The 23,168-nt window shown below is 44.5% G+C and overlaps 2 long non-coding RNA genes and 1 pseudogene across 4 annotated transcripts; 2 read left to right on the forward strand and 1 right to left on the reverse strand.

Moving 5' to 3' along the window:
• Positions 1 to 1,873: 1,873 nt before the first annotated feature.
• Positions 1,874 to 16,365, forward strand: LOC309621352. The gene is made up of 4 exons (XR_014239957.1): positions 1,874 to 2,112; positions 13,196 to 13,581; positions 15,407 to 15,434; positions 16,202 to 16,365. It is a non-coding gene; the product is annotated as an uncharacterized lncRNA (long non-coding RNA).
• On the reverse strand, positions 9,283 to 12,816 carry LOC309621349 (UBX domain-containing protein 4 pseudogene; annotated as a pseudogene). The gene has a single exon. The product of its transcript is annotated as a UBX domain-containing protein 4 pseudogene (transcript).
• A 2,486-nt stretch (positions 16,366 to 18,851) lies between the features above and the next one.
• Positions 18,852 to 20,717, forward strand: LOC309621344. Of its 2 annotated transcripts, XR_014239948.1 has the most exons (4): positions 18,852 to 18,916; positions 19,008 to 19,106; positions 19,211 to 19,314; positions 20,536 to 20,717. It is a non-coding gene; the product is annotated as an uncharacterized lncRNA (long non-coding RNA). The 2 variants fall into 2 exon arrangements; XR_014239949.1 differs by lacking the exon at positions 18,852 to 18,916 and having other exon boundaries at positions 18,969 to 19,106.
• Positions 20,718 to 23,168: the final 2,451 nt, after the last annotated feature.

Consider the following 23,168-nt stretch of genomic DNA (forward strand, 5'->3'; position numbering starts at 1 on the left):
TCTGCCCCAGTTCTGCTCGGCCTCTAGAACTCTCTAAGTCTCCAAGATCTGTGTCCAACGTCAAAATCCCTACGCAGCTGACTTGGCATTATACAGCCTCCGCTGGTCATTTATCCAAGTAACTTAACAAGAGTGAAAGATCAGGGCTACGATGCATTTACATCTAAGGAGTAAATGGTGATCCCCCAATACAGCCACGTTAGAGTGCTGGGCTTGCGCATTTGGGAGTATAAAGGGAGCTGGGGGGCCACACTTTCGAAACTGCTTTGACCACAGCATCGCAAGGTAAGTGCTCACAAGTGCCCGCTTTTTTGCTCCATGTAGCTGTGATTATACCTGATCAGGTTACCTGGAGAGGAGAGAAGGCAACACAGCAGCCTTTGCTGAGGGCCTACTAAGCGTAAGGAACTGTGTTAAGGGCAATATGGGAGACAAGATGGCGAGGCCTTTCAAGAAGCTTCTACAAAGAGTAAAAAGACAAGAATATAAGCAATTATGACACCAAAAAAAAAAAAACTAACCTGCAGGATATAAAGCTGAATATAATACGTGCTTACCCCTCTAATTGTTTAGGTCAGTATTATAATTGCAGTTAGCAAATAAACATGCTAATTTGTGATATCTCTTCTGTGATTGCCTTGAAGTATTATTTGAAATTTTTGTGGTTGGTTATGTAAATTTTTTTCTTATGTCAGGATTTCTGGGAGATGATTGCGGGAAGAAATTCTCCCATGCATTTGATCCACCTCAGAATGCATCCTCGTTTGCTTATTAATGACCAGTGTCCAGACTGCTCATTCATGGCATGCCTTGTGGACTTTGGGCTGGGTCATGTCTGACACTGCAGGAGCATCCCTCAGAGGGGTTCTGTAGCTCTAGGAGCTTGCGATGCTTCGATTTCTGGCCACCATCTTCACCAGAATACCTTCTGTCATACATTCACAGGGTTAAGAGAAACCTTGGGGATTTTCTGGTCCATCTGTCTCATTTACAGAAGGAAACCAAAGCTCAAGGAAATTACAACAGCTACTTTACAGAGCTGGCATTAGAAAACCGAGGTTCTGCCTCCAAGTGTGATTTCGTTTGAACCAAGGATTCAGAATATGATACTTAATCATTTAATCCTTTCCTGAGAAAGTTGTGAGAATTTTAGGATATAGCTGGAGATTATTAGAGACTCATAAAAGGAAGAGACCAAGAGTACACGACCAAAGTAGGAAAGCAAGTGTTGAAATGTCTCTTCCTGCCTAAATGGTATTTCACGACATGTTCCCCAGGTTCCATAAAAGTACTGTGTGGTAAATGGGAAGTTTAAGTTAAATTTGATATTGAAAATTATTCAGACTCTTATGGTATCCTGAGATCTTCATGTAGGTTATAAACTTCTGGACTGAGATTCCTTAGTCCCAAGTAAGTTATCAGCTACCCTACCTTCATCTTCTCCAAGAGAATATAGGATATTTAAGAGAGTGCCCTTCCTAGACCTCTTAAAGAAGTCTTGCCCATAATTCACAACTTTTCTCTCATTGCCAAAGAATTCAACTTCTGGTCTAAAAGCATCCAAGTTACAATCCGGATCATTCCCCTCCCTCCCTCCTTTCTTTTTTGACCCCTCACGGCCCCCTACCCTCAGCCGGAAGCATCATCTCTCTAAGTCCCCATAACACTTCATTTAGACGCTTACAGAATTTGTATTATTCTTCCTTGTTCAAAGATTTATTTGAGCATTTCTCTTAACTGTTCCTAAATTTTGCATTCCTTTAGGGTAGAGACTGTCTTTATCCTTTTTTATACCCCCTTAAGGAGCTGACATGGTACTTTGCACACACAGAAGATACTCAAAAAAATGTTAATCACTGCTGTAATTACCCAATTATTTAAAGAATGATGACTTAACCGAAGGGAAAAATGGAAAATGTATTTCCATCCCACACCATCCACTGTGTACTATTTAAATGTAGCTAAACTTAGAAAAGTACAATTTCTAGATTTATTTAAACTCTTCATAGTTCATTTGTTCTTTGTTTTGTTTAGTTTTGATTTCTGGAATCACTCTCTCAGAAGCCACTTCATTCCTGAAGGACACTAACCATTGCTTTGGAAACCAAGAAGGTAAGAGTCACTTTCATCTTGATTGGGAATACAATAATTGAAATTAGCAAACAGTGTTCTACACATTCTCATTCTTGCCACACTCAGAGGAATCTGAAACTGATGAAATTAAAATCCATTACTTAAGTATTACTAAAGGCAGATTACAAAATATGCAGCTAAGGAAGCAGGGCTTCCCAAATTTGCTCATCACACTAACAGGAATAAAACACACTGCAGAACTTTGACACACAAGCTCCAGGTCAATATACTTAGGTTGGCCCCAAACATGATGCTCGTAGGCTCAAGATTCAGTCTTCACACAAGTCTAACTTTGCTGTGTTTTGAGCAGAGGCCGCACCCGTGAATCCCCTCAGCTGTGTCTTTACTCACAAATGATGCTGAGAGAATAAGGAGAAATGGATTCAAACCTATGTCCACTGTAGTAATAAAAAAAACTTACTCCCCCACCTCAAGATTTGTGTTTATTGGAAGTAATTCTAGATGAATTAGGACCAAGGAAACCAAAGTATAATTAAGTCATGACCACACCGTTGCTGACAAGATGCAGTAGCTGAGAAGTTCCCAGGAGAGGGCTGAAAGTTGAGAGCAGTGTCATAGCGCACTGACAGCAGTAAGAGGGGTTGGGGAGCACTCAGAAGGTGGTGCTGGAGGTCAGGGAGACTGGGATGGCCATCCCCATTGGAAGACCCCTAAAGACAGGAACAGAGGGGATGGTTGGAGGGACACAGCTGTGTAGGGCTGGAAGCAGGTCAAGCTCTCAAAACCAAGAAGCAGATAATTAGGGGACTTTCTGGGGGTAGAGTTTCCAGGGACACCATGAGTCATGCCAAGAGAGTTGGATGAGACCTAACAAGGGAAAGTTTTATCAGCCAAGAATACATGGTTTTAGCACTGGGTCCCAGAGTACAGTTGTATAAATATGGGGACAAGATCTGACTTAGCAACCGGACGCACACTGCGTGCGTTGAGGGGCTTTGCTTGATAGTGAGTGGTGAGCCATCGGTGTGAGGAGGCTGCCAGAGGGCATGACACCTAGGTCAGGAGAGGTGAGGGCACATGCTGATGGAGGACAACATGTGGTCTGGATGTCACACTTAAGAGATTAACAGGAGTGAACTCACTGTGATGGTAAAGGAGATGCAGAAGCACATCACGGAAGAAACAGATGAAGACAGCACTGGGGCTACTTAGCCTGGAAAAGAAAAAGCTAAGGAGGGACTTCCCTGGAGGTCCAGTGGTTAAGACTTCGCCTTCCAGGCTCAATCCCTGGTCTGGGAGCTAAGATCCTACATGCCTTGCAGCCAAAAAACCAAAACATAAAACAGAAGCAATACTGTAACAAATTCAATAAAGACTTGAAAAATGGTCCACATTAAAAAAAAAAAAAAAAAAGCTAAGGAGAATCCAGAGCAGCCACCAAATGGGTGAAGAGTTTTCTTGTGGGGAGAAGGTTTGAACTCTTTCTGTTGTTACCAAGAGCCGAAAGGAGGATCAAACATCCTGAAGTCACAGAGAGCCAGATTTCAGATTAAAGCAAGAAGTATCTTTGGCCTGCAGAAACTACCCCAAATGATTTTCCAAAATTTTCAAAAGGGAAAAAAGTCATCTTGAAGGCATTTGAGTAGGCTGGACAACACATTTGCAAGAATATCGCTGAGACAACTCATGCATCATCTAGGCAGTAAAAGTAGGAGATACTGGATTCTGAGTCATGGTTAGAGCTGTGGGTGGAAGAAGAAAAATCTTCACCTCAACACACGCAGTGACTTGAATCCCAGATGGAAAGTCTTGTTTTTCTAAGAGACCTAAAGGTATAGTTTGACCATGAGTCATTGTAGTCTTTCCCCAACTTCAGACTTCATTCTTATACTACTATCACAAATTTTGCAATACCCATTTAAGACCAGTACTGCTAATTCACTTAATATTTTGATTTACCTTGATTCCTTTTTCTTCTTAGATGTGTTTTTCAAAGTTACCCTATATGCTTGCTATGAAAGTCCGGACAGTCTATCTCAGCATCAGCTGAGACATTTAGATATTCAGAATCTCAAACTCTACTCCAGCTCTGCTGAATCAGAATATCTATTTCAACAAGATTCCCAGTTGGATTCCTATGCCCACCAAAGTTTGAGAAACACTGCTTTATATCACTACTATAAACAGATATTTCACTGTCTCTAAGTCGTTAGCACATATTATTCTATTTTATTCTAACTTTCTTCACATTTTCACAAAATATTATCTCTAAACTTGGGATGCATCTTATAATCAATGAAAGGAGTACTGTAATTAGCAGGGTGTTTTCCTTTATTAGTGGGACACAAAATAGGTTATCTTACAATCGATGGCATCTTACATTTTGCTGAAATAAGGTAATAGACTTTAATATAACTATTAAAATTAAGAAATAGTTGCCTAAAATCATTTTGTATTGGACCATTGGGACTATGCCATGGTTTTGGAAAGAGTGGCTTTATAAAAGCAAAATAATGCTCCCAAACATCACTGTGTTTGAGGCCCTTGAGAACAATTCAGTTTCCTCAGTCCCAACCACAGAGATTCTGTTGCAGATGATTTTGATGTGGATCAACTTTCGACACTTTGGGTAGCAGGCTGAACACTAAGTCAAGCTAAATGACATCAGATCATACACTTGCAGCCTGATGAGATTCCCTCACACTATAGTGCAACCATTCTCAAACTGTGGCCCATGGATCCTTGGAGATTCCTAAGAACTTTTCAAGAGGTACATGAGGTCAAAACAATTTTCATAATACCCAGATGCCATGTGCTTTCTTCACTGTGTTGACTTAATGATGCAAAAGCAAGGATGGATAGACGATCTGACACTTTATTACAAATCAACACATGGCACCAAGCTGTACTAATAGTCATAGTATTCTTCACAGCCATACACTGACAGTGAAAAATAATTTTTTTTAATTTAAAAAGCCAGCTTCAGGACTTCCCTGGTGGCACAGTGGCTAAGAATCCGCCTGCCAATGCAGGGGACACGGGTTCGAGCCCTGGTCTGGGAAGATCCCACATGCTGCGGAGCAACTAAGCCCGTGAGCCACAACCACTGAGCCCGTGTGCCACAACTACCGAAGTCCGCATGCCTAGAGCCCATGCTCCGCAACAAGAGAAGCCACTGCAATTAGAAGCCCGCGCACCGCAACGAAGAGTAGCACTCGCCGCAACTAGACAAAGCCTGCACGCGCAACAAAGACCCAACGCAGCCAAAAATAAATATAAATAAATAAATATTTTTTTAAAAAGCCAGCTTCATTGAAAAATGACCTAAAATTTGCAGCAGTGGAAAGTATTAATTTGACTACATCTCAAATTTATCCACATCTTTATAATATTCTACATGATCAAACAGGAAGTCCATGAAAAGCACTCCTTTTGCACACTGGACTTTGACATTTGTCTCAAGGAAAAACACATGTGCAGTTGTCTGAGTTGCAAGATGAACCAGCCACTTGATTCATGAAGCACCATTTTTACTTGAAAGAATGACTAGCGGACAAACTATTGTTTCTCAGACTTGTATATCTGGCACACAGTTTCTCAAAAAGCAGTCAAGTGTGTTTATCCTTTCAAGGAAAACTACTGACAGTATTTTTTACTAATGATATAGTTGAGTTTTCAAGCAAAACTTAAAATTTTGTAAGACTTGTATCTACTATCATTAGCTTGACAACGTCCTAATATTTGAATTTTCTAATGAGATCAGTACTGATATTAATGATTGTGATTTTTTATACTGTATAATGAAACGTGCCAATATTTGGAAGTTCTGTATAATTCAGTGAACAATATTTTCCAAATGATCAATGTATGATGTTTACACATGGGTAAAATTTCATTCAAAGTTCAACACAGACCAACAGATCATAATGTTTGTTGATATGGTTTCAGATTCTACATTGCAACTAGCCTTTAAGGAACTACCACAGAAACTACCACGTGTCAAGTTTTGGTATAGTATCTAAAAAGAATTTCCACAATTATGTGAAAGGGCAATTAAAATACTCTTTCCTTTTCCAAATTATATATCTGTGAAAGATTTTCTATATCTACTTTAACCAAAAAACAAAAAACCATACAGCAACAGACAGAATACAGAAGCAGGCATGAAAATCCATCCATCTTCTACTCAGCAGACATTAAAGTGAGTTGCAAAAATGAAAAACAACGGTACTCTTGCCACTAATTTTTTTGTTTTGGAAAATATAGTCCTTTTCATAAAAATATGTCATTAATGTTAACATGCAATGAATTTGATAGGAACTTTAAATGAATTAGATTTTCTCAATTTTGACCTCTAATACCATAAATATTGGTAGATATGACCTGCATAAACCAAACTCACTGGGTTCTCAATGGTTTTTAAGAGTGTGAAGGGGTTCTGAGAAAACAAAGCTTGAGAACTGCTGCTGTCGTAAAACTCACTTAAGCCACAAAAGTAGGGACTATCTTCACAGATGAGGAAACAATATGGATGAATTCTTCCTCTCCACCAGGCAGTAACTGAGAAAATTTAAACCGCATGAAGCCTGCAAGCCAGAGGTCCTCTTTGCGGTGCTATATTGAGCTCCAATCTCTTAACTATGAAAACTTAACCACGAGCACACAGATGGTTCAGCAGAGCCGCTGGCCAAAGTAAAATCGAAATGCAACTTATCCTGAATAAGATCCAGAGGGAAGCAGTTGCTCCTCTTTCTGTAGGACTAGATCCCCCCAGAATCTCAAGGAGGGATATTGAAACAACAGTCAGTTACCAATGAAGAGTAATTTCATAAAGTGTAAGATTGAGGGCGGGGGAAGTTCCAAGAGACAACCATAAAATGTTCAATTTTCCCACTTTTAATAGGAAACATAAAAGGCTTTATTCAAAACATATGACCTATTTCTTAAGAGAGATATGGGGATACATGTGTGTAATTGAACTCCATTTTATGGTCACTTACAGAAGAATGTATGGAAAGGAAAAAGCAGAGAAAGAAAGGGAGAAGGGGAAGAGTTGTGGGGAAAAGAAGTAGAGGGTCAGGAAGGATACGGGAAGAGGTCCAGAGGGAACAGGAAAAGCAAATGCAGATGAGGAAAAGGAACCAGAAAAGTCACACAACCTGCAGGGGCCTTAGAAATGAGCTAGGCTTGCTTCTTCATTTTAAGTGAAATTAGTGGCCCAAAGAAGTTAAGTGGTTTGACCAAGTTCAGTGCCGGGACTTTAAGCCAAATTTTTCTAGCTTCTAAGCAAGGAAAACACATACAGAGAAGGTCTATGAAAGGGGATGGTTTGGAAAGAAGTGACAGGGGGGGATGAGCGGGAGGGTGGACAGAGAGAGAGAGGCAGAAAGATACATAAACACACCATACACGTACATGCACACACACACACAGGCTAAGCAGTGAGTTCTAAAGCAGGTATTTAATTAAACACTGTTTGTCACACCCCGACACTGCTACACATAACTAAAGTTTGGAGACCCCTGCCTTAAGCCCAGTACTTCTCAACTCTACTATGCCTAGAAATCACCTGGAGATCTTGTTAAAGTGCAGATTCTGGTTTTGTAATGCGGGGTGGTTCTGAGATTCTGAATGTCTAACAACTCCTCGGTGATGCTGATGCAACGTGTTCAAGGACCACTCTTGGAGTCAGAAGGCCCTACACCAGCAGTTCTCAGAGTGTGGTCCCTGGACCACAATGATGAATTCACCATCAGCTGATGAATTCACCACAAGCATTGCCTAAGAACTTGCTAGAAATGCATATTCTCAGGCCCCATCCCATACCTACTGAATCAGAAGCTCTGGGGGTGAGGCCCAGAAATCTGTGTTTTAACAAGCTCTCCAGGTAATTCTGGTGCATATTAAAGTTTGGAACCATTGCACTAGGCCATAATGTCTCCTATCACCTTGTTGCCTGTAATTGGCTAAACAAGTGTGGCAGTACTTTATGTTCAAGTCATTACTTTTCACTGGGCTATCTGAACTTTCTACTAGGAATTATCAACATTCCAGTAATTCTTTTCAGACACCCTTAAGATTTGGGAATGACACCGAGATCATGAGGCTCAAATGTGATGTGTAATTAAGGAAGTATTTTCTGAGGCCTCCTTTATTAGGCTCAGCTTGTCTTCCTCTAATTGGTTTAGACTTCCACACCTGGAGCTGGACTAAGAGATGTCCCCTCAAACTTTTTTCTTGGAGTAAAATATCTCCTTTAGCTCACCCCCACTTGCCCACTCTAGGCCCCTATACCAGGTCCTGGATTCCTCAGAACGTAGGTTAATCCCAGGAACTTTTGAATCTGGCCCCCTGTCTGAATGGAAATAACAGGATGGAGCTCCCCAAAGCTCCAGATTCAGCAGCCCTGGTCTTCCCAGCCCCTGCAGTCATGAGCTCTGATGCAGAGATGGCCATTTTTGGAGAAGCAGCTCCCTACCTGTGGAAATCAGAGAAGGAGAGAATCGAGGCTCCAAATCTCCCATTTGATTCTAAGAAAGCTTGCTTTGCAGTGGATGATAAGGAATTTTATGTGAAAGGTATGATCCAGAGCAAGGAAAATGACAAAGTCACAGTCGAGACCCTCGACAACCGGGTAAGTGTTGATCTCAGATGTCCTTGCTAACATGGGCATCCCCCTTTGCCTTTGGAGTAGAATAGTAGAAATTGCATGCTGGCCCATAGGAATCTGAAGATAGAACAAGACTCACATTGATCTACTCTGAGTGAAGTCGCAGGTAAAAACTGCCATGGCACATACCTTTCCTCTGGCTCTTTCCTTCGAGGACTTGGGCTTTGAGAGTTTTTATGATGTTTGCTTTGGAGAAAGGGGAAGGTGGTGGTGGAAGAGTTTGGACTGTTTAAGGGAGAGATTGATACAGATTGCTGCTGGATGGGCGAATATACCAAAGAGAACTCTCTAGGCTGCAGAGTGACTTACAGAGGGAGCTCCAGAGGCAATGCCTAATTTAATGCAGAGAATTACAGAGCACCATTCAATTCAATCCTTACTGGACACGCACCATGTCTAGGTCACAGTGTCTATCACTCTGCAAATATGAGCAAATCTCAGTCCCGCTTCCCCAAAGTTTATCATCTAGTGTAGGAATCAAGAGTACACGGCGGGTATGGGGACTTCCCTGGTGGCACAGAGGTTAAGAATCCGCCTGCCGATGCAGGGGACACGGGGTCAATCCCCGGTCCCAGAAGATCCCACATGCCGCGGAGCAACTAAGCCCGTGCGCCACAACTACTGAGCCTGCACTCTAGAGCCCGCGAGCCACAACTACTCAGCCCGTGCGCCACAACTACTGAAGCCCGTGTGCCTAGAGCCTGTGCTCTGCAACAAGAGAAGCCATGACAATGAGAAGACCGTGCACCGCAACGAAGAGTAGCCCCCACTCGCCACAACTAGAGAAAAGCCCGTGTGCAGTAAGGAAGACCCAACGCAGCCAAAAATAAATAAATAAAATAATTTTTTTAAAAAAGAGTACATGGTAGGTATGAATCGCAGTTCACAAATTCAAGCATACAAGACAGATGATGATGACGATGATGATGATGATGATTGTTATTATTAAACTTAACCTCTGGTGTCAGCCTCTTTTCACAGGGCCGGAAATAAATTTTCTGGAGTTACTATTGGGGTCCCCTCCCCAGAGCCATGCCACATTTTCAGTAATACCACATGGGGTGTCACTGCCCCCCCTGAAGGATTGCTAAGAAACAAGCCCCAGTTTCTTTTTTTTTTGGAAAAGATTTTTTTATCCAGTGTTTAAGTAAGATTAAAAACTACAAGATTTTGCTTGCAGCTGATGAGCAAGAAGAGAAAAGTTAAACCCAAATTATCATCTGATTGGCTAGTTAAAACGCTCTGACTCAAGATCAAATTATTCAGTGACACACCAGTTACTTTGTGTGGGCTGAGGAGTTCTGGAGCAAAACAGCCCTAAACAAAACATATCATCTGAGAGCACAGGGCTAATGGGCATATGAAATACTAAACAAGAAAGCTGATAAAGGGAGGCTGTCGCAGACCTTTTGCTATTTTAGGCTTCTAGCAGTTGCTTACCATATACAAGGACCTAGCAGCCAGTTATTTTATCTCTTGACTTATCTGAGGTTAAACAACTTTAACCCACTAAGCAGGAATAAAGAGACACTTTGTAGATGAGTTGGAAAACATAAAGCAGTCCCACTTCTCCAGTAGAGTTTTAGTTGACTTAAATCATAAGAGAAACAATGATTACTGCACATATTGTCCTTGTCACACTGCATCTGTTGAGTAGAATTTCCATTCCAAGTGTTGTTTTCATCTTCACCATCGTCTTGAGTCCTCAATCTATATATCTTGCCCTCCTTTTTAAAGTCTTCCCCCCGTTTCTCCAGCACTCTTTTTCTGACTGGTTCCCTTTTTTCTGAGTTGCTAGAGGATGCAAGGTTTGAGGATTCCAATGATGCTGCTCTCACCGAGGTCTGTGCAGGAGGAGGATTACTAAATAAGAAGTTGCTAATCAATCTCCAGATGGCAAGGAATGGGTAAAGTACTGTCCCCAAGAATGTCCAAAAGTCGCCACTGGAAGAATGTACCATGGATGTAGTTGGTCTTCCTGCTGGCAACAGTACCACTGAAGCACTTGTGGCAAGTTCCAAATCCAGTAATTTCTTTTTATAATCTTCTTTGGTAAATTCCCTCCTGGGAAACATTGTCGCTAATGAAAAATTACCGTAAGTGTTGCCAACAGTCTGTGCAGCAAACTGCCTTGCTGCTTCTAGAGGAGCATCAGAAGGGAACTGATTTGTGAAGGAAGAACCATCAGGAAGACGGAATTGAATTCTCGCAACACTGCTTCCTTCTGTTGTGGAAGAGTCTCTCTTGACTTCCATTTCTGCCTGTTTGGCCAGCAGGGCAGCAGCTTTAGCAGCTTCTACTTCTTCCTTTGTCTTTGCAAAACGAGCAGCTCTCTCTGCACGGTCCAGTGCAATCTTCTGTTTTATACGCTCTCGAGCTGCCCTATCTTCTGCCTTTTCTCTGTTCCTTTCCTCTAACACTCTTTTTGTTAATTCTTCTTCTTGCTTTCTTTTATAATCCAACATTTCTTTTCCAGTTTTCCTCCTCTCAATTTCCTCCTTAATCTCTCTCTGTTCTTCCTCTTTCCTTTTCTCTTCTCTCTTTTCTTCAAGTTTTTTGGTTAGTCTTTCCACTCTGACGGTGAGCTCCTCTGTAGGTCTCTGATTTGAACATCCACCAGGCTCTGGAGACACAGTGGCCTGGCCTGAAATTTCTCCTCCTGTTGCAGAATCTGACTTTGTATCAGAAGTGGGTGGTGTCTCACAGAGCTCTACATTTCTGGACTGACAGTTTTCAGAAGTGTTGTTCTGATCAAATGAGGTGGATGGAGTAGAGACTGAACTTTCTCACTGGCCACTATTTGCCACTGATATTTCACCTTTTAACGAGTGCATCTGCCGGACTTTGTGGATTCTGGTAACAAGTTCATCTGCAGGAACACTTCCTGCTATTACTTCCAAGGGAATTCCACTGTCTCCAATAAAGAAACTGGATGGAACACACACTACAGGATAGATCTGTGAAAACTGTAGGCAGGCTTGACTTTTGGTATCGATTTTCACAGCAACAAAACTGTTGGAAGATGCTTCTGTCACTTTCTCATCTTCCCAACTTGCAGCCATCTGTGTAGCCTGTTCATCATCACCTGCCACGAACACCACGACGACCGCGCCACTCCTCTTGGCCGACGCGATGGCGGCCGGAATGGCGCCCTGGAACCACAGCATCGCTGCCCTCGGGCACAGGCGCTCGCTCGGCGTGTTGCCGCCTCGGTCCCGGAGCCGGCCCCGCCCTCTCCGTCTTTGGGCCCCCGCGGCCCGCCTCCGGCTCCGCACCGGCGCGCAGGCCCGTCAGCGGCTCCCAGGACGCGTGCAAGCGCGCAGGCCGAGGCGCGCCCCGCGACGCATGACGCCACGCGTCGCCGTTGGCAGCGCGCCCCCGTCCTTTGTCTCGTTGGCAAGTCGGTGCGTGCGGGAGCCCGGGAGACCGCAGGCCCTGCAGTCCCGGAAGTGGAAGGAGCGCCCCAGTTTCTGAACCTTCAGGACACACAGATTTTTCCATCTTCCTTATGCTATTTTGGATGTCCCTCTCTCTCTAGTTTAGGGCGGTGGGGCAGAAGGGCTTCCTTTCCTCAAGAGATTTGGTCTATATCAACAAATCTCCTCCCTTTTATCTTTTCGGTAAAACCCTCAAAGCTCTTCTGAGGATTCGGGCTTTTGGAAAACAAACGCTAGAAAGGCTTACAGGCTCTCTCGCTTTTATGCCCTATTTTCTACCTTTCCTGAGTAATGGAGTGCCAGTTGTATGCTTAAAGGGGAGGGAAAACAGAGAGGGGAAAATTAGGTAATAGTCTCAAAATACTGTTCAGGCATGGACCATGCTTCAAGTCCAAATGTTTTAACTATTAGGGCAGCGGTGCAAGGAATTCTGGAAGCCTTGAAAAGACAGGGGAGAGAAGAAACAGGTCATGGAAGAGGTGGCACTTCAGAAGAGCTTTGAAGGTTGCTAGATGTAATTTCAATGTAGATATATTCCAGACAAAGGGACCCACATGAGCAGAGGTATTGAGGTGGAGATTTACAGAATACACTGGAAGAGTTTTTTCCAATCTTCCAAGCTTGATCTCTTTGCAGCACTCATAGCAAATGGGGTAAACAGAGGCAAGCTGCTGTGGCCTTGGCCATCCTGAGTTCCACCTGGCCACCCTGAGGCTGAAGGGCTCTATAACTTTGCACACCTGTAACCCTCTTCTGGCACACAGAATGGCATGCTGACTTGGGGGCATCAGACCAGAATTCGTTATACAGTTTGACCAGTCTTAGATTTATCAAGAACAGTTATTTACGGATCATCTCTGGGCACAGAAATGATCCATAACGTTAACCACGGTAATGGGGTAATCTCACCACAATATCTCACCATTTTCACCCCACTGGTAGGTCACCACATCGGCTCTCCCACTCATCATGTGATTTTCCTCTCAATATCCAGACACTCACTCCGAACAGTGACCAAGTCTTCCCCATGAACCCTCCCAAATTTGACAAGATCGAGGACATGGCCATGATGACCCACCTACACGAGCCAGGAGTGTTGTACAACCTCAAAGAGCATTACGCAGCCTGGATGATCTACGTGAGTACCCTTCAACCTCTCTTTATTCCATTTCCTTCTCTTAGTAAAGTCAAGATCCATAGGTTGAATTTTCTGATTTTCTCAGACCTACTCAGGCCTCTTCTGTGTCACCGTCAACACCTACCAGTGGCTGCCGGTGTACAACCCTGAGGTGGTGACGGCCTACAGAGGGAAAAAGCACCAGGAGGCCCCGCCGCACATCTTCTCCATCTCTGACAACGCCTATCAGTTCATGTTGACTGGTGAGTAATTTCTTTAATCCATATTTTAAAAAATAGTTTTAGTGAAGTATTCAAGTCCTTTAACTGCACTGGTTCTTAGTTAATTACTCGAGCCCTTCACAGGCTTTGGTCATCCAAACGGTGCAATGACCAAAGTGACCTCAGTAGATTCAGAGGATGTCAGGATGGAAAGCCAGGGGCGCAGTATCTTCCATTACCAGTCACGGTTCTTAAGCCAGAGCTTGGGACTGAAGCCACACTAAGTACATGCTTCTCTGGGGGTGGATGTGAAGCACAAGGAGATGCGCTGCCCCCAACTCCAAAGAAACCCCCAACAGGAGCACACTTGGAAGAGAGACTATATTAGTAGCCACTTAGGAATGCAAAGTTGGAGAAATGGGCACAGCAACTTCCCTTCACCTGTTTTCTCAGGCTCCCTCTTTCTCCTCCTTAAATTTCCAGAATAGCAGATGAAATAGCAGAGATGTGGTAATACTGTCACCCTTGTCATGCCTAACATCACTTCGGTCTGTTCCACTTTCACCTGATTTGACTTGGTGCAGAGAGAAGAAGTAGAAGCAAGCATCTGAGATCTGAAGATGCTTAAAAGTCATCCAGGACAATGTTGCCCAAACTTCAGCCATTCCAATGTCACATTCGCAATCCTGGCCATTTCTGCATATTTAAAATCTTTCCTTATAGTGACTGAAGTTCCGTCCATTTCAAAAAGGAAGAATAGGGAATTCCCTGGTGGTCCAATGGTTAAGACTCTGTGCTTCCACTGCAGGGGACACGGATTCGATACCTGGTCAGGGAACTAAGATCCCACATGCCACGTGGCGTGGCCAAAAATATAAACAAAATAGGAACCGAACAAATCTGCCCTTTGATCTGGAGGAAAACTATTTTTTAAAAAAAGGAAGAATAATATCACTATTAGTATTAGTTTCTTAGGACTGCCGTAACCAAGTACTACACACTGGGTGGCCTAAGCAACAGAAATGCATTGTGTCACAGCTCTGGAGCCTGGAAGTCTGAGATCAAGGTGTCAGCAGGGTTGGTTCCCTCTGAGGGCCGAGAGGGAGAATGTGGTCCAGGCCACTCTCCCAGCTTCCGGTGGTTTGCTGGCCATCCTTGCCATCCCTTGGCTTATAGAATCATCACCTTGATCTGCACTTTCATCTTCACATTGTGTTCTCATCTGTCTCCAAATTTCTCTTTTTATAAGGACACCAGTCATATTGGATTAGGGGCCCACCTCCTCCAGTATGACCTCATCTTCACTAATTACATCTGCAATGACCCTATTTCCAAATAAGGTCACATTTTGAGGTACTGGGGGTTAGTTAGGGCCTCAACATATTAGTTTGTTGGGGGGAACACAATTCAACCTATAACACTCTTGTAAATGGAAAACCACGGTCACTGTCCACAAGTAGAAAGTAAAGGTGAAAGAAAAAGGCAATGACAACAAATCAGTGTCCATAAATTCTAATTAGAAGCTGTGGCTTCTTGCAAGTTCTAAGTCTGAGACTTGCTTTCTTTGTTGAAAAGGGAGATAAGAAAGCGCTATTGAGGAGGTAAAGATCTGTGAACACGAATAACTTCCACACTGTGGGACTCACCGTTCACTTCCCATGCTGCCCACGTTACACATCCAGCATTTGGGAAATCTGCACAAATTGCCTCCAAGAAGATTCGACATGCCCAAATCATCACACCACTAGTTAATGGCAAAGCCAGAACTAGAACTCATGGGCTCTGTCTACCCTCAATGTTACCTGATTTGCATATCCTGCCTGTATGTTGTTTATTTATTCTGTCCTGCTTCCTTCTGCATTTCTAGATCGAGACAACCAGTCCGTCCTCATCGCGTCAGTAACCTGTGTTGTTGCCATGATGACTTGGAAGGGGCTGTCCATTCCTTCTGCTCTCCTTTAGCTCACTTACTTTTTTAAAAAAATTTATTTTATTGAAGTATACTTGATTTACAATGTTGTATTAATGTCTGCTGTACAGCAAAGTGATTCAGTTATACATATATATTCCTTTTCATATTCCTTTCCATTTTGTTTTATCACAAGGTATTGAATATAGTTCCCTGTGCAATGCAGTAGGACCTTGTTGGTTATGCATTCTATATCTAATAGTTTGCATCTACTCATCCCAAACTCTCAATCCATTTGTCCTCCATTCCCCCTTTCCTTGGTCCCCTTGGCAATTACAAGTCTGTTCTCTATGTCTGTGTATCTCACTTTATTTTATTTTATTTTACTTTATTATATTTTATTTATTTTTGGGTGTGTCGGGTCTTAGTTGCAGCACTCGGGATCTTTTGTTGGGGCACGTGGGCTCTTCGCTGTGGTGTACAGGCTTCTCTCTAGTTGTGGCGGGCGGGTTTTCTCTTCTCTAGTTGTGGCACGCAGGCTCCAGAGCACGTGGGCTCTGTAGTTTGTGGCACGTGGGCTCAGATTGAGGCGCGCAAGCTCAGTAGTTATGGCGTGCGGGCTCGGTTGCCCCGCGGCATGTGGGATCTTAGTTCCCTGACCAGGGATTGAACCCGCGTCCCTTGCATTGCAAGGCGGGTTCTTTACCACTGGACCACCAGGGAAGTCCCTCTCACTTACTTTTAAATCAACAGCGGAGAATCCGGGGCTGGGAAGACAGTGAACACCAAGCGTGTGATCCAGCACTTTGCAGCAATTGCGGTCACTGGAGAGAAGAGGAAGGCGCAGCGGCCGGGCAAGATGCAGGTGAGCAGCTTCCTGCACCTGGAAGGCTTGCTGGAATGAGTATAACTGAAACCCCAGGTGAGCCCCAAGGGTCTGCAGGGCTTTGTGCACAGCACGAGGTCCTGCCCCAGGGGGTGTTTACGGGGCAAGGCAGGAAATGGCTCCACCTTGTGGACTCGGGCTCTAGCACCAGCTCCATCAGCAACAGCCGAGTGACCTTGAACAACTCCACATCCTCCTTTGGCGAAGGAATGGTTTAGGCCAGTGGTTCTCAAACTGGAGTGCACGTCAGAATCACCAGGAGGGTTCGTTAACAACGGATTGCTGGTCCCCAGGCCCAGAATTTCTGACTGAAATTCCTGTCTCACATTCAAAATCCTGGCATGTTGCATTTCTGTCATGTTCCCATTGTTCATGCCCTGTCCAGGGATCACACTTTGAGAACCACTGGGCTGGACAGTAGTTTCCAAAAAGCTCTGAAGTCAGAAAGGCAAGCAATCATGTGGGGAAGGGGAAAAGGTAAAAACTCTGCTTTCTATAAGTGGATTTCTACGTAATAATTCTCACAAAATATTTTATGCAACTTAAACATTTTTTTGAGAACCACTGTTTCTATCATATGGGTCACTTTCATTGCTCACAGTCTGTTTCTACTTCTGAACCCGAATATCTGTATAAATGGGTCCTGGTGCATGCAGGAACAGAGGTCTATATTTTACAAATCCATAATTTATAATAAAATGTTATCAGAGAAGAAAGGCCATCTGGGAGATTGAGAGGTAGCGGGTAGGGCTCCAACCTGGAATCTGGTGTGGCCAGAAGCCACTTTGATGCTGTGCTAAGACTCCTTCTACGATGGGACCTTGAAGCCTCCTTGGGTGGGGTGGGGATGAGCCTGTGGGTACCCAGCACAACTGTACCTGCCACCAGCCTGAGCTGGGCGGCATCTCTCCCTGGGACCTTTCCAGAGCATCCACACTTTTGAGTCACTGGGAAGTTACTTCGGAAGACGTCCAAAGTCCTCTCTTTTCCTCTTCTCACATATTATTAGGGAACCCTGGAAGACCAGATCATCCAGGCCAACCCCCTCCTGGAGGCCTCTGGAAATGCCAAGACCGTGAGGAATGACAACTCTTTGGGATTCGTTAAGACTCAGCCCAATTGTCAATGACCCCCAGAAAGAAAACCCTCTCCTCCAATGCTGAATATGAAAAATGGCCACATAAACTAGGATATACCTGGCCTTAGTCTACCCCCAAGCGCTTCAGATCAAGCTGCCCAACCGGGATATTCTGATAACCCTTCAAAGAACATTTTGTCTTATTCCCAGCCGAAGGAAGATTTAGCTGTCCTTCCCTAACTAATCAGCATCACCTCAGAGCCTCCTGAAGTCACAAGGATTCAAGATTCAAATTCCACAAGTACAAAATGACTTCTCTATGCTAAAATTGGTCTCTTCAGGTGGAAGCATTTTAAAATACATAAGTCCATTGAACAGTATCCACTGACTTATTAGCCATGAAAACCTTAGTGTGAAGTTAGTTAGCAGATCTGACCTTCTCCAAGTCAGGAGGTGCTGGGAGGAGGGAAAACCTGGTGGAAGCAGCAGAGCTCAAAAGTTGGGAAGAAGTTGAAACTGAAGATACTGAAGGATATGTCCCATCCTTCAATGTTTCACTTAGGATTAGCTCAACCAAAGAGGCATTTACTTCCGACACTGGCAAATAAACAAGTATCCAGTCTCCTATCTAATTTCACTGGCCAGTAGAGCAAGCACCCAGAGGCACTTGCATTCAGCAGCTAGAACTCCTGAAGAGCGAACACATAATTCACATAAACCTACACTGGTCCTTCATTAACTCTCCTTAGGCTTCATTCAGAGAATACTGAGAATACTACTGAGGATGTACTACATTCCAGGGTCTGTGGGTGAACAAGCAAGGCAATATTTTTGCCCTCCAATTGGCTCACAGAGTGGTAGCGACCAATTAAGCAGATGATGTAAGAAGGGAGTATACACACACACATATATACTATATATAATTTCACCCCTCACTCTCCAAGATTGGGGGAACCCAAGTGCTGAGTGGGTCTCTGGGGAGCCAGGAGGCCTGGCCTGGGAGCTAGGTTTGCATGTAGTAAGTAGTAAGGAAAACTGAGGCAAGAAATGTCAGAAGTAACATCCAGAGGCAAAAAAGAAGTCAGATAGTCCAAGCAGGTTATCAGTTCAAAGGTGTTACAAAGAGTTTGAGCAGGATAAAGACCAAGGAGACAGTCAGGTGTGAGGTGGTCCCAAACAGAGACTTGAGAGGGAGCCTGCAGGCATCCCCAGAGCTGTGGGAACAGGGCCAGGTGCTTTGGGCAGAGCTACCTGAGTCTTGGCTGAGCCAGCGTGGGGACCAGATGCCAAGCAAACAGAGAGGAGGAAGGTCCTCATGCTTCTGGCATCACCTCCTCCGTGAGCCTACACAGCCCACCCATCCTCAGTAGTACCTAACAGAAGCTGGCTACAGTACCATAGAAAGAAAATAACTGTGTTTTTCAATCTGTCTTTGGACATGGGACGTTCATTCGCATTCACTTTGGAGCCACAGGAAAGCTGGTGTCAGCGGACATTGAAACCTGTGAGTCCAAACACTCTATCTGGCACCTTGGATTTAGCCACAGAGGCATCTCCTGGGGACCCTAAAATCACATCGTTTTTTGTTATCTTAGATCTCTTAGAAAAATCCAGGGTGGCATTTCAGTTATCCCGTGAGAGAGGCTATCATATTTTTTACCAAATCATGTCAAACAAGAAGCCGGAACTTATGGGTAAGTTCCTTGGTTATCATTCTCATCTTCCAAATCAATCACATTGGAAAAAAACTCAGAGTCAGTTGTCCATAAGATGCTAAAGGGATCCTTCTGCTTCACAGACCTGCTTCTCATTTCAACCAACCCCTTTGACTTCCCCTTTGTGAGCCAAGGAGAGGTCACCGTGGCCAGTATTGATGACAGTGAGGAATTGTTGGCCACTGATGTAAGTATTTTGTGTGTTTATTTACTTACGTAAGGAATTGTTGAATTTATGAACTGAGAGGTACCCATGATCTCAGGAGGAAGCTGGGATGCAGGGATGCTCAGTGATTAGACCCAAGAGCTCAGAGAATTAGTACAGATCACACCCCTCCCCCACTTGTTTCCATTTCAGAAGATTCCAGGAAATGGGAATACAGAAAGTTCTCCAAAATAGGTCTTCAGTTCCATTCTCCAGCTTTTTAGAGTAAATGTTTGCATGGATAAGGTCTTTAAGGTTTTTGTTGGAAGTTTTCAGGGTACAAAACCATCTACATGGTTCTTTTAAGAAAATCTAGAAAATACAGAAAAGTCTAAAGCAGGAGAAAACAGTCCCGCTCTGCATCAGCCGTTCCATTCCTCTGGCTATCTGCCACCTCGGGCTCACAGTAGGCACCCACCTCCTCAACACACCTGTCAGGCCTCTGGCCTTTAGCTTTGGGGAGTATCTCCAGGGTCAATAACCATAATATTAACTGAGTGCATTGAGCACTCACGCATGCTAGGAACTGAGAAAAGAGTTTTGCCTCAACAAAACCTCTGGGATCAGCACCACTGCTACCCCCGTTTCATAAAGGTAGAAGCTGAGTCTTAGGAAAAAAACACACGATTTGCACAAAGACAGTTTGTAAACGACGGTCTGAACCCAGATCTGCCCAACCCCAGAACTTGCATTTTAACCCTAACCCTAAGACCCTGACCCTGACCCTGACCCTGGCCCTGGCCCTAAGCCTAACCCTAACCCTAACCTCATAGTGTTGCTGACCCTTCCATTGATATAATTGTATGTAATTGAACTTATTCAATAAATCTATTAAACATCTGCCCTCTGCCCAACACCCTCCCAGGTGTTGGAAATGCAATGAAAATACTCCATAAGATGCGCACCTGGTGGGCACATTGTTAACAGAAGGCTTTTACATTTTCACCAGTAGTTTCTCCGTAAGGTCATCACTTGCCAATTAATGACCATGCTGTTTAGGAAGCTCATTAAAAACCCAGGAGTCACGGTTCCCGGCAGGCTCTCCCGTTCTCCCACGGGCACTCTTCCACCCTCTCCAGGTTTCAGTTTCCAGGAACTCGAGCCTGTTGAGAGAGTGCGGAAATAGCTAATCTGGTTTTTGGATGATAGACCATAAACCAGATTTAAAGAAAAATATGTCGTTGCTGGTTTTCATTCAAACAGACAGGTATAATGAAGGAAGGAACCCCTCTGGCCCTCCAGGAGTTGCCTGGGAACCTAGTCTGCGAAATACTTATACATCAAGAGATGGCTCTGAGCTGGAATTCTACAAAAGAAGAGTAGAGCAACCCAGTACAGCTTTATACCCCCTCAGCCGCAGGAGGAGAATGGCTGCAGGCTACTGAAAGCCAACAGCATTGACAAATTAACTCCCCCCAGCCTTTGCCAAACTACAGTGGTACCTCTGAGTTCTCTGTTTCCTTCTCTATTCTGACTCTTTTCTCAATAAATCCACATTTCTTAATATAGTGTCACAGTGGAAGCAAAACAGACCTTCAATTTTCAGACCTCAATTTATAAAGCAAAGGTTCTAGGGGTTTTGTTTTTAAATTAAAGGACCACATAATTTGAAAATTGTACAGGTTCTAATTCTTCAGTTCCAAGACACCAAACACACTGCATGCGGTCCCCATGGAAAGGCCCCTCTCAGCAGAAGCGCCACCGATTCCACAATGAAAGGGCAGCAAGGTGCCCTTCTCCCTTTTCTGCTGCCTGGATGGCCCCCATGTTTTTCAATCCATGCCCCCTGGCAAGTTTCTAAGGTGCAATTCTGAGACCCTTCCCTTTCCCATCCCAGCAGGTGGCCAAGGGCCGGCCCGGGCTGGAGACGTGCAGGAAGCAGAGCTGGGCCAGCTGGCCAGAGTGGGGTTTGGGGGTTCTCAGCAGGAGAAATCACCATGCAGGATAAATCCCTTGGCCTTGCCATAAGCCAAGGGCAAGTCTCTCAGGGCTACGGGCCCTCTCAGGTTCTCCTTGCAGATACCTCACGTGGGGCACTTGGCTACTTGGGAAAACCGCGCGGGAGCGAGCTTTACACCAGCAGATGTTTTGTAAAATTGGACGGGGTAGGCTCGGGCCTGTCCTCAAAGCCTCTACTCAAAGGCGAGCCCTTCCTGCGGCCGCCAGGTTAGGGGGCTCCGCGACTGTGCCGAACAGCTCTGGTGTGAGTTGTGGTTCCCTCCTCCACCCACCCCCACGAGCCCCCGAGGACGCCCCGCGCCAGGTGCGCTCTGGCCGGGACGCCCACTTCCGGGAAAGGCGCGCGGACCGCCGGTGCGCTCAGGTGAGCCGCAGCCAATGCCGAGCAAGACCCGCCCCGCCGGCGCCGCGTCCGCGTGGCACAGCACGGTCTCGGCACTCCGGGCACGGGCGCCTGGGGCCGGGCGTCCCCTCTCCTGCGAGCGCGAGGCAGGAAGCGGCGCCCCTGCGAGGCCGCTAACGATGCCCCGGCGCGCGGGCCCCTGCGGCGCGGAGACCGCTCCAGGCTGGACTCAGCGAGGCCAAGGCCGCCAGGACGAGCGCTTGCCGGGACCCGGCTCGGGCGGCGGAGCTGCAGGCCCCCGCAAACAACCCAGTTTTTTAAATGGAAAAAGGACTTGAAAAGACCCTTCTCCAGATAAGACATACAAATGGTCAACAAACACCTGAAGAGATGTTAAACATCGTTAGTCACGATGGAAATGCACATTAATACCACAACGCCATACCCCTCCACAAACACTAGAAGGCCTATAATCAAGAGAATTAAAAATAACAAATTTTGGCAAAAATGTAGAGACATTGATACAGAGTTTCCCATGGGGAAAATGAATCGGTCCAGGAGATGGATGGTGAGAATATTTGTACAACAGTGTGAATGTAGTTAATGCCACAGAACTGTATACTCAAAATGGTTTAAATGGTAAATGTTACTTTTAATCACAATGAAAAGAATGAATGAAGCACTGATGATACATGTTAGAACATGGATGAACACTGAAAACATTCTAAGTCAAAGAGGTCATGCAGAAAAGGTCACCCAGATCATACTTAGCTCATGTGTTTTAAACCCATAAAGGTTTTGAAAATGAGGGAAAGTCTCAATAATGGTTTCAGAAAAAGAAAACTGGATCAGAATGGGAAAAGACATTTCCATAGAGTTGCGGAGATGGTGAATGTTGAAGTGGGCCCGTGGATAGGATTATAAGGTGGAACCATAAAATTTCGTCTTTGGGTCTTTATGTTCTGGTTCCCTGGGAGAGGACCCCAGTATTGCATAAAACACACTTGAGTAGTTTACGTGAGGTGGTGTATTTTGTACTGCTACTTATAGTTTTTTTATACACTTGAAATTACTGGGGAGTACATTACTTTTCAAAAGAACCAGGTCAAAACCATGCCCAAAAAAAGCAGAGAAGACATCAAACTTCATAATAGAGGCCAAACCTTAACCAGATGCGGTTCACCTAAAGTGGTGACGCTCATCATTCTTGTAGGGTCCACGCGTTATTAACAGGCACCATGGGAAGGTTATATTAGGAGCCACTGTGTCTTGGGTGCTGTGGATGACCTGGTTGTAGTAGAAACAGTGGGATTTCTGAATTCTAGTTTCCCACATCAAACCACCAAAACCCTGTTAGAACTAATAAACGAATTCAGTAAAGCTGCAGCGTAAAAAATCAGTACACAAAAATCACTTCTCTTTCTTTTTTTTTATAAATTTTTAAAAAAATATTTATTTCTTTATTTATCTTTGGCTGCATTGGGTCTTCGTTGCTGTGCACGGACTTTCTCTAGCTGCGGCAAGCAGGGGCTAC

Source organism: Balaenoptera borealis, assembly GCF_965194805.1.
Source record: "Balaenoptera borealis genome assembly, contig: HAP1_SCAFFOLD_332, whole genome shotgun sequence".
Classification (NCBI taxonomy): Eukaryota; Metazoa; Chordata; class Mammalia; order Artiodactyla; family Balaenopteridae; genus Balaenoptera; species Balaenoptera borealis.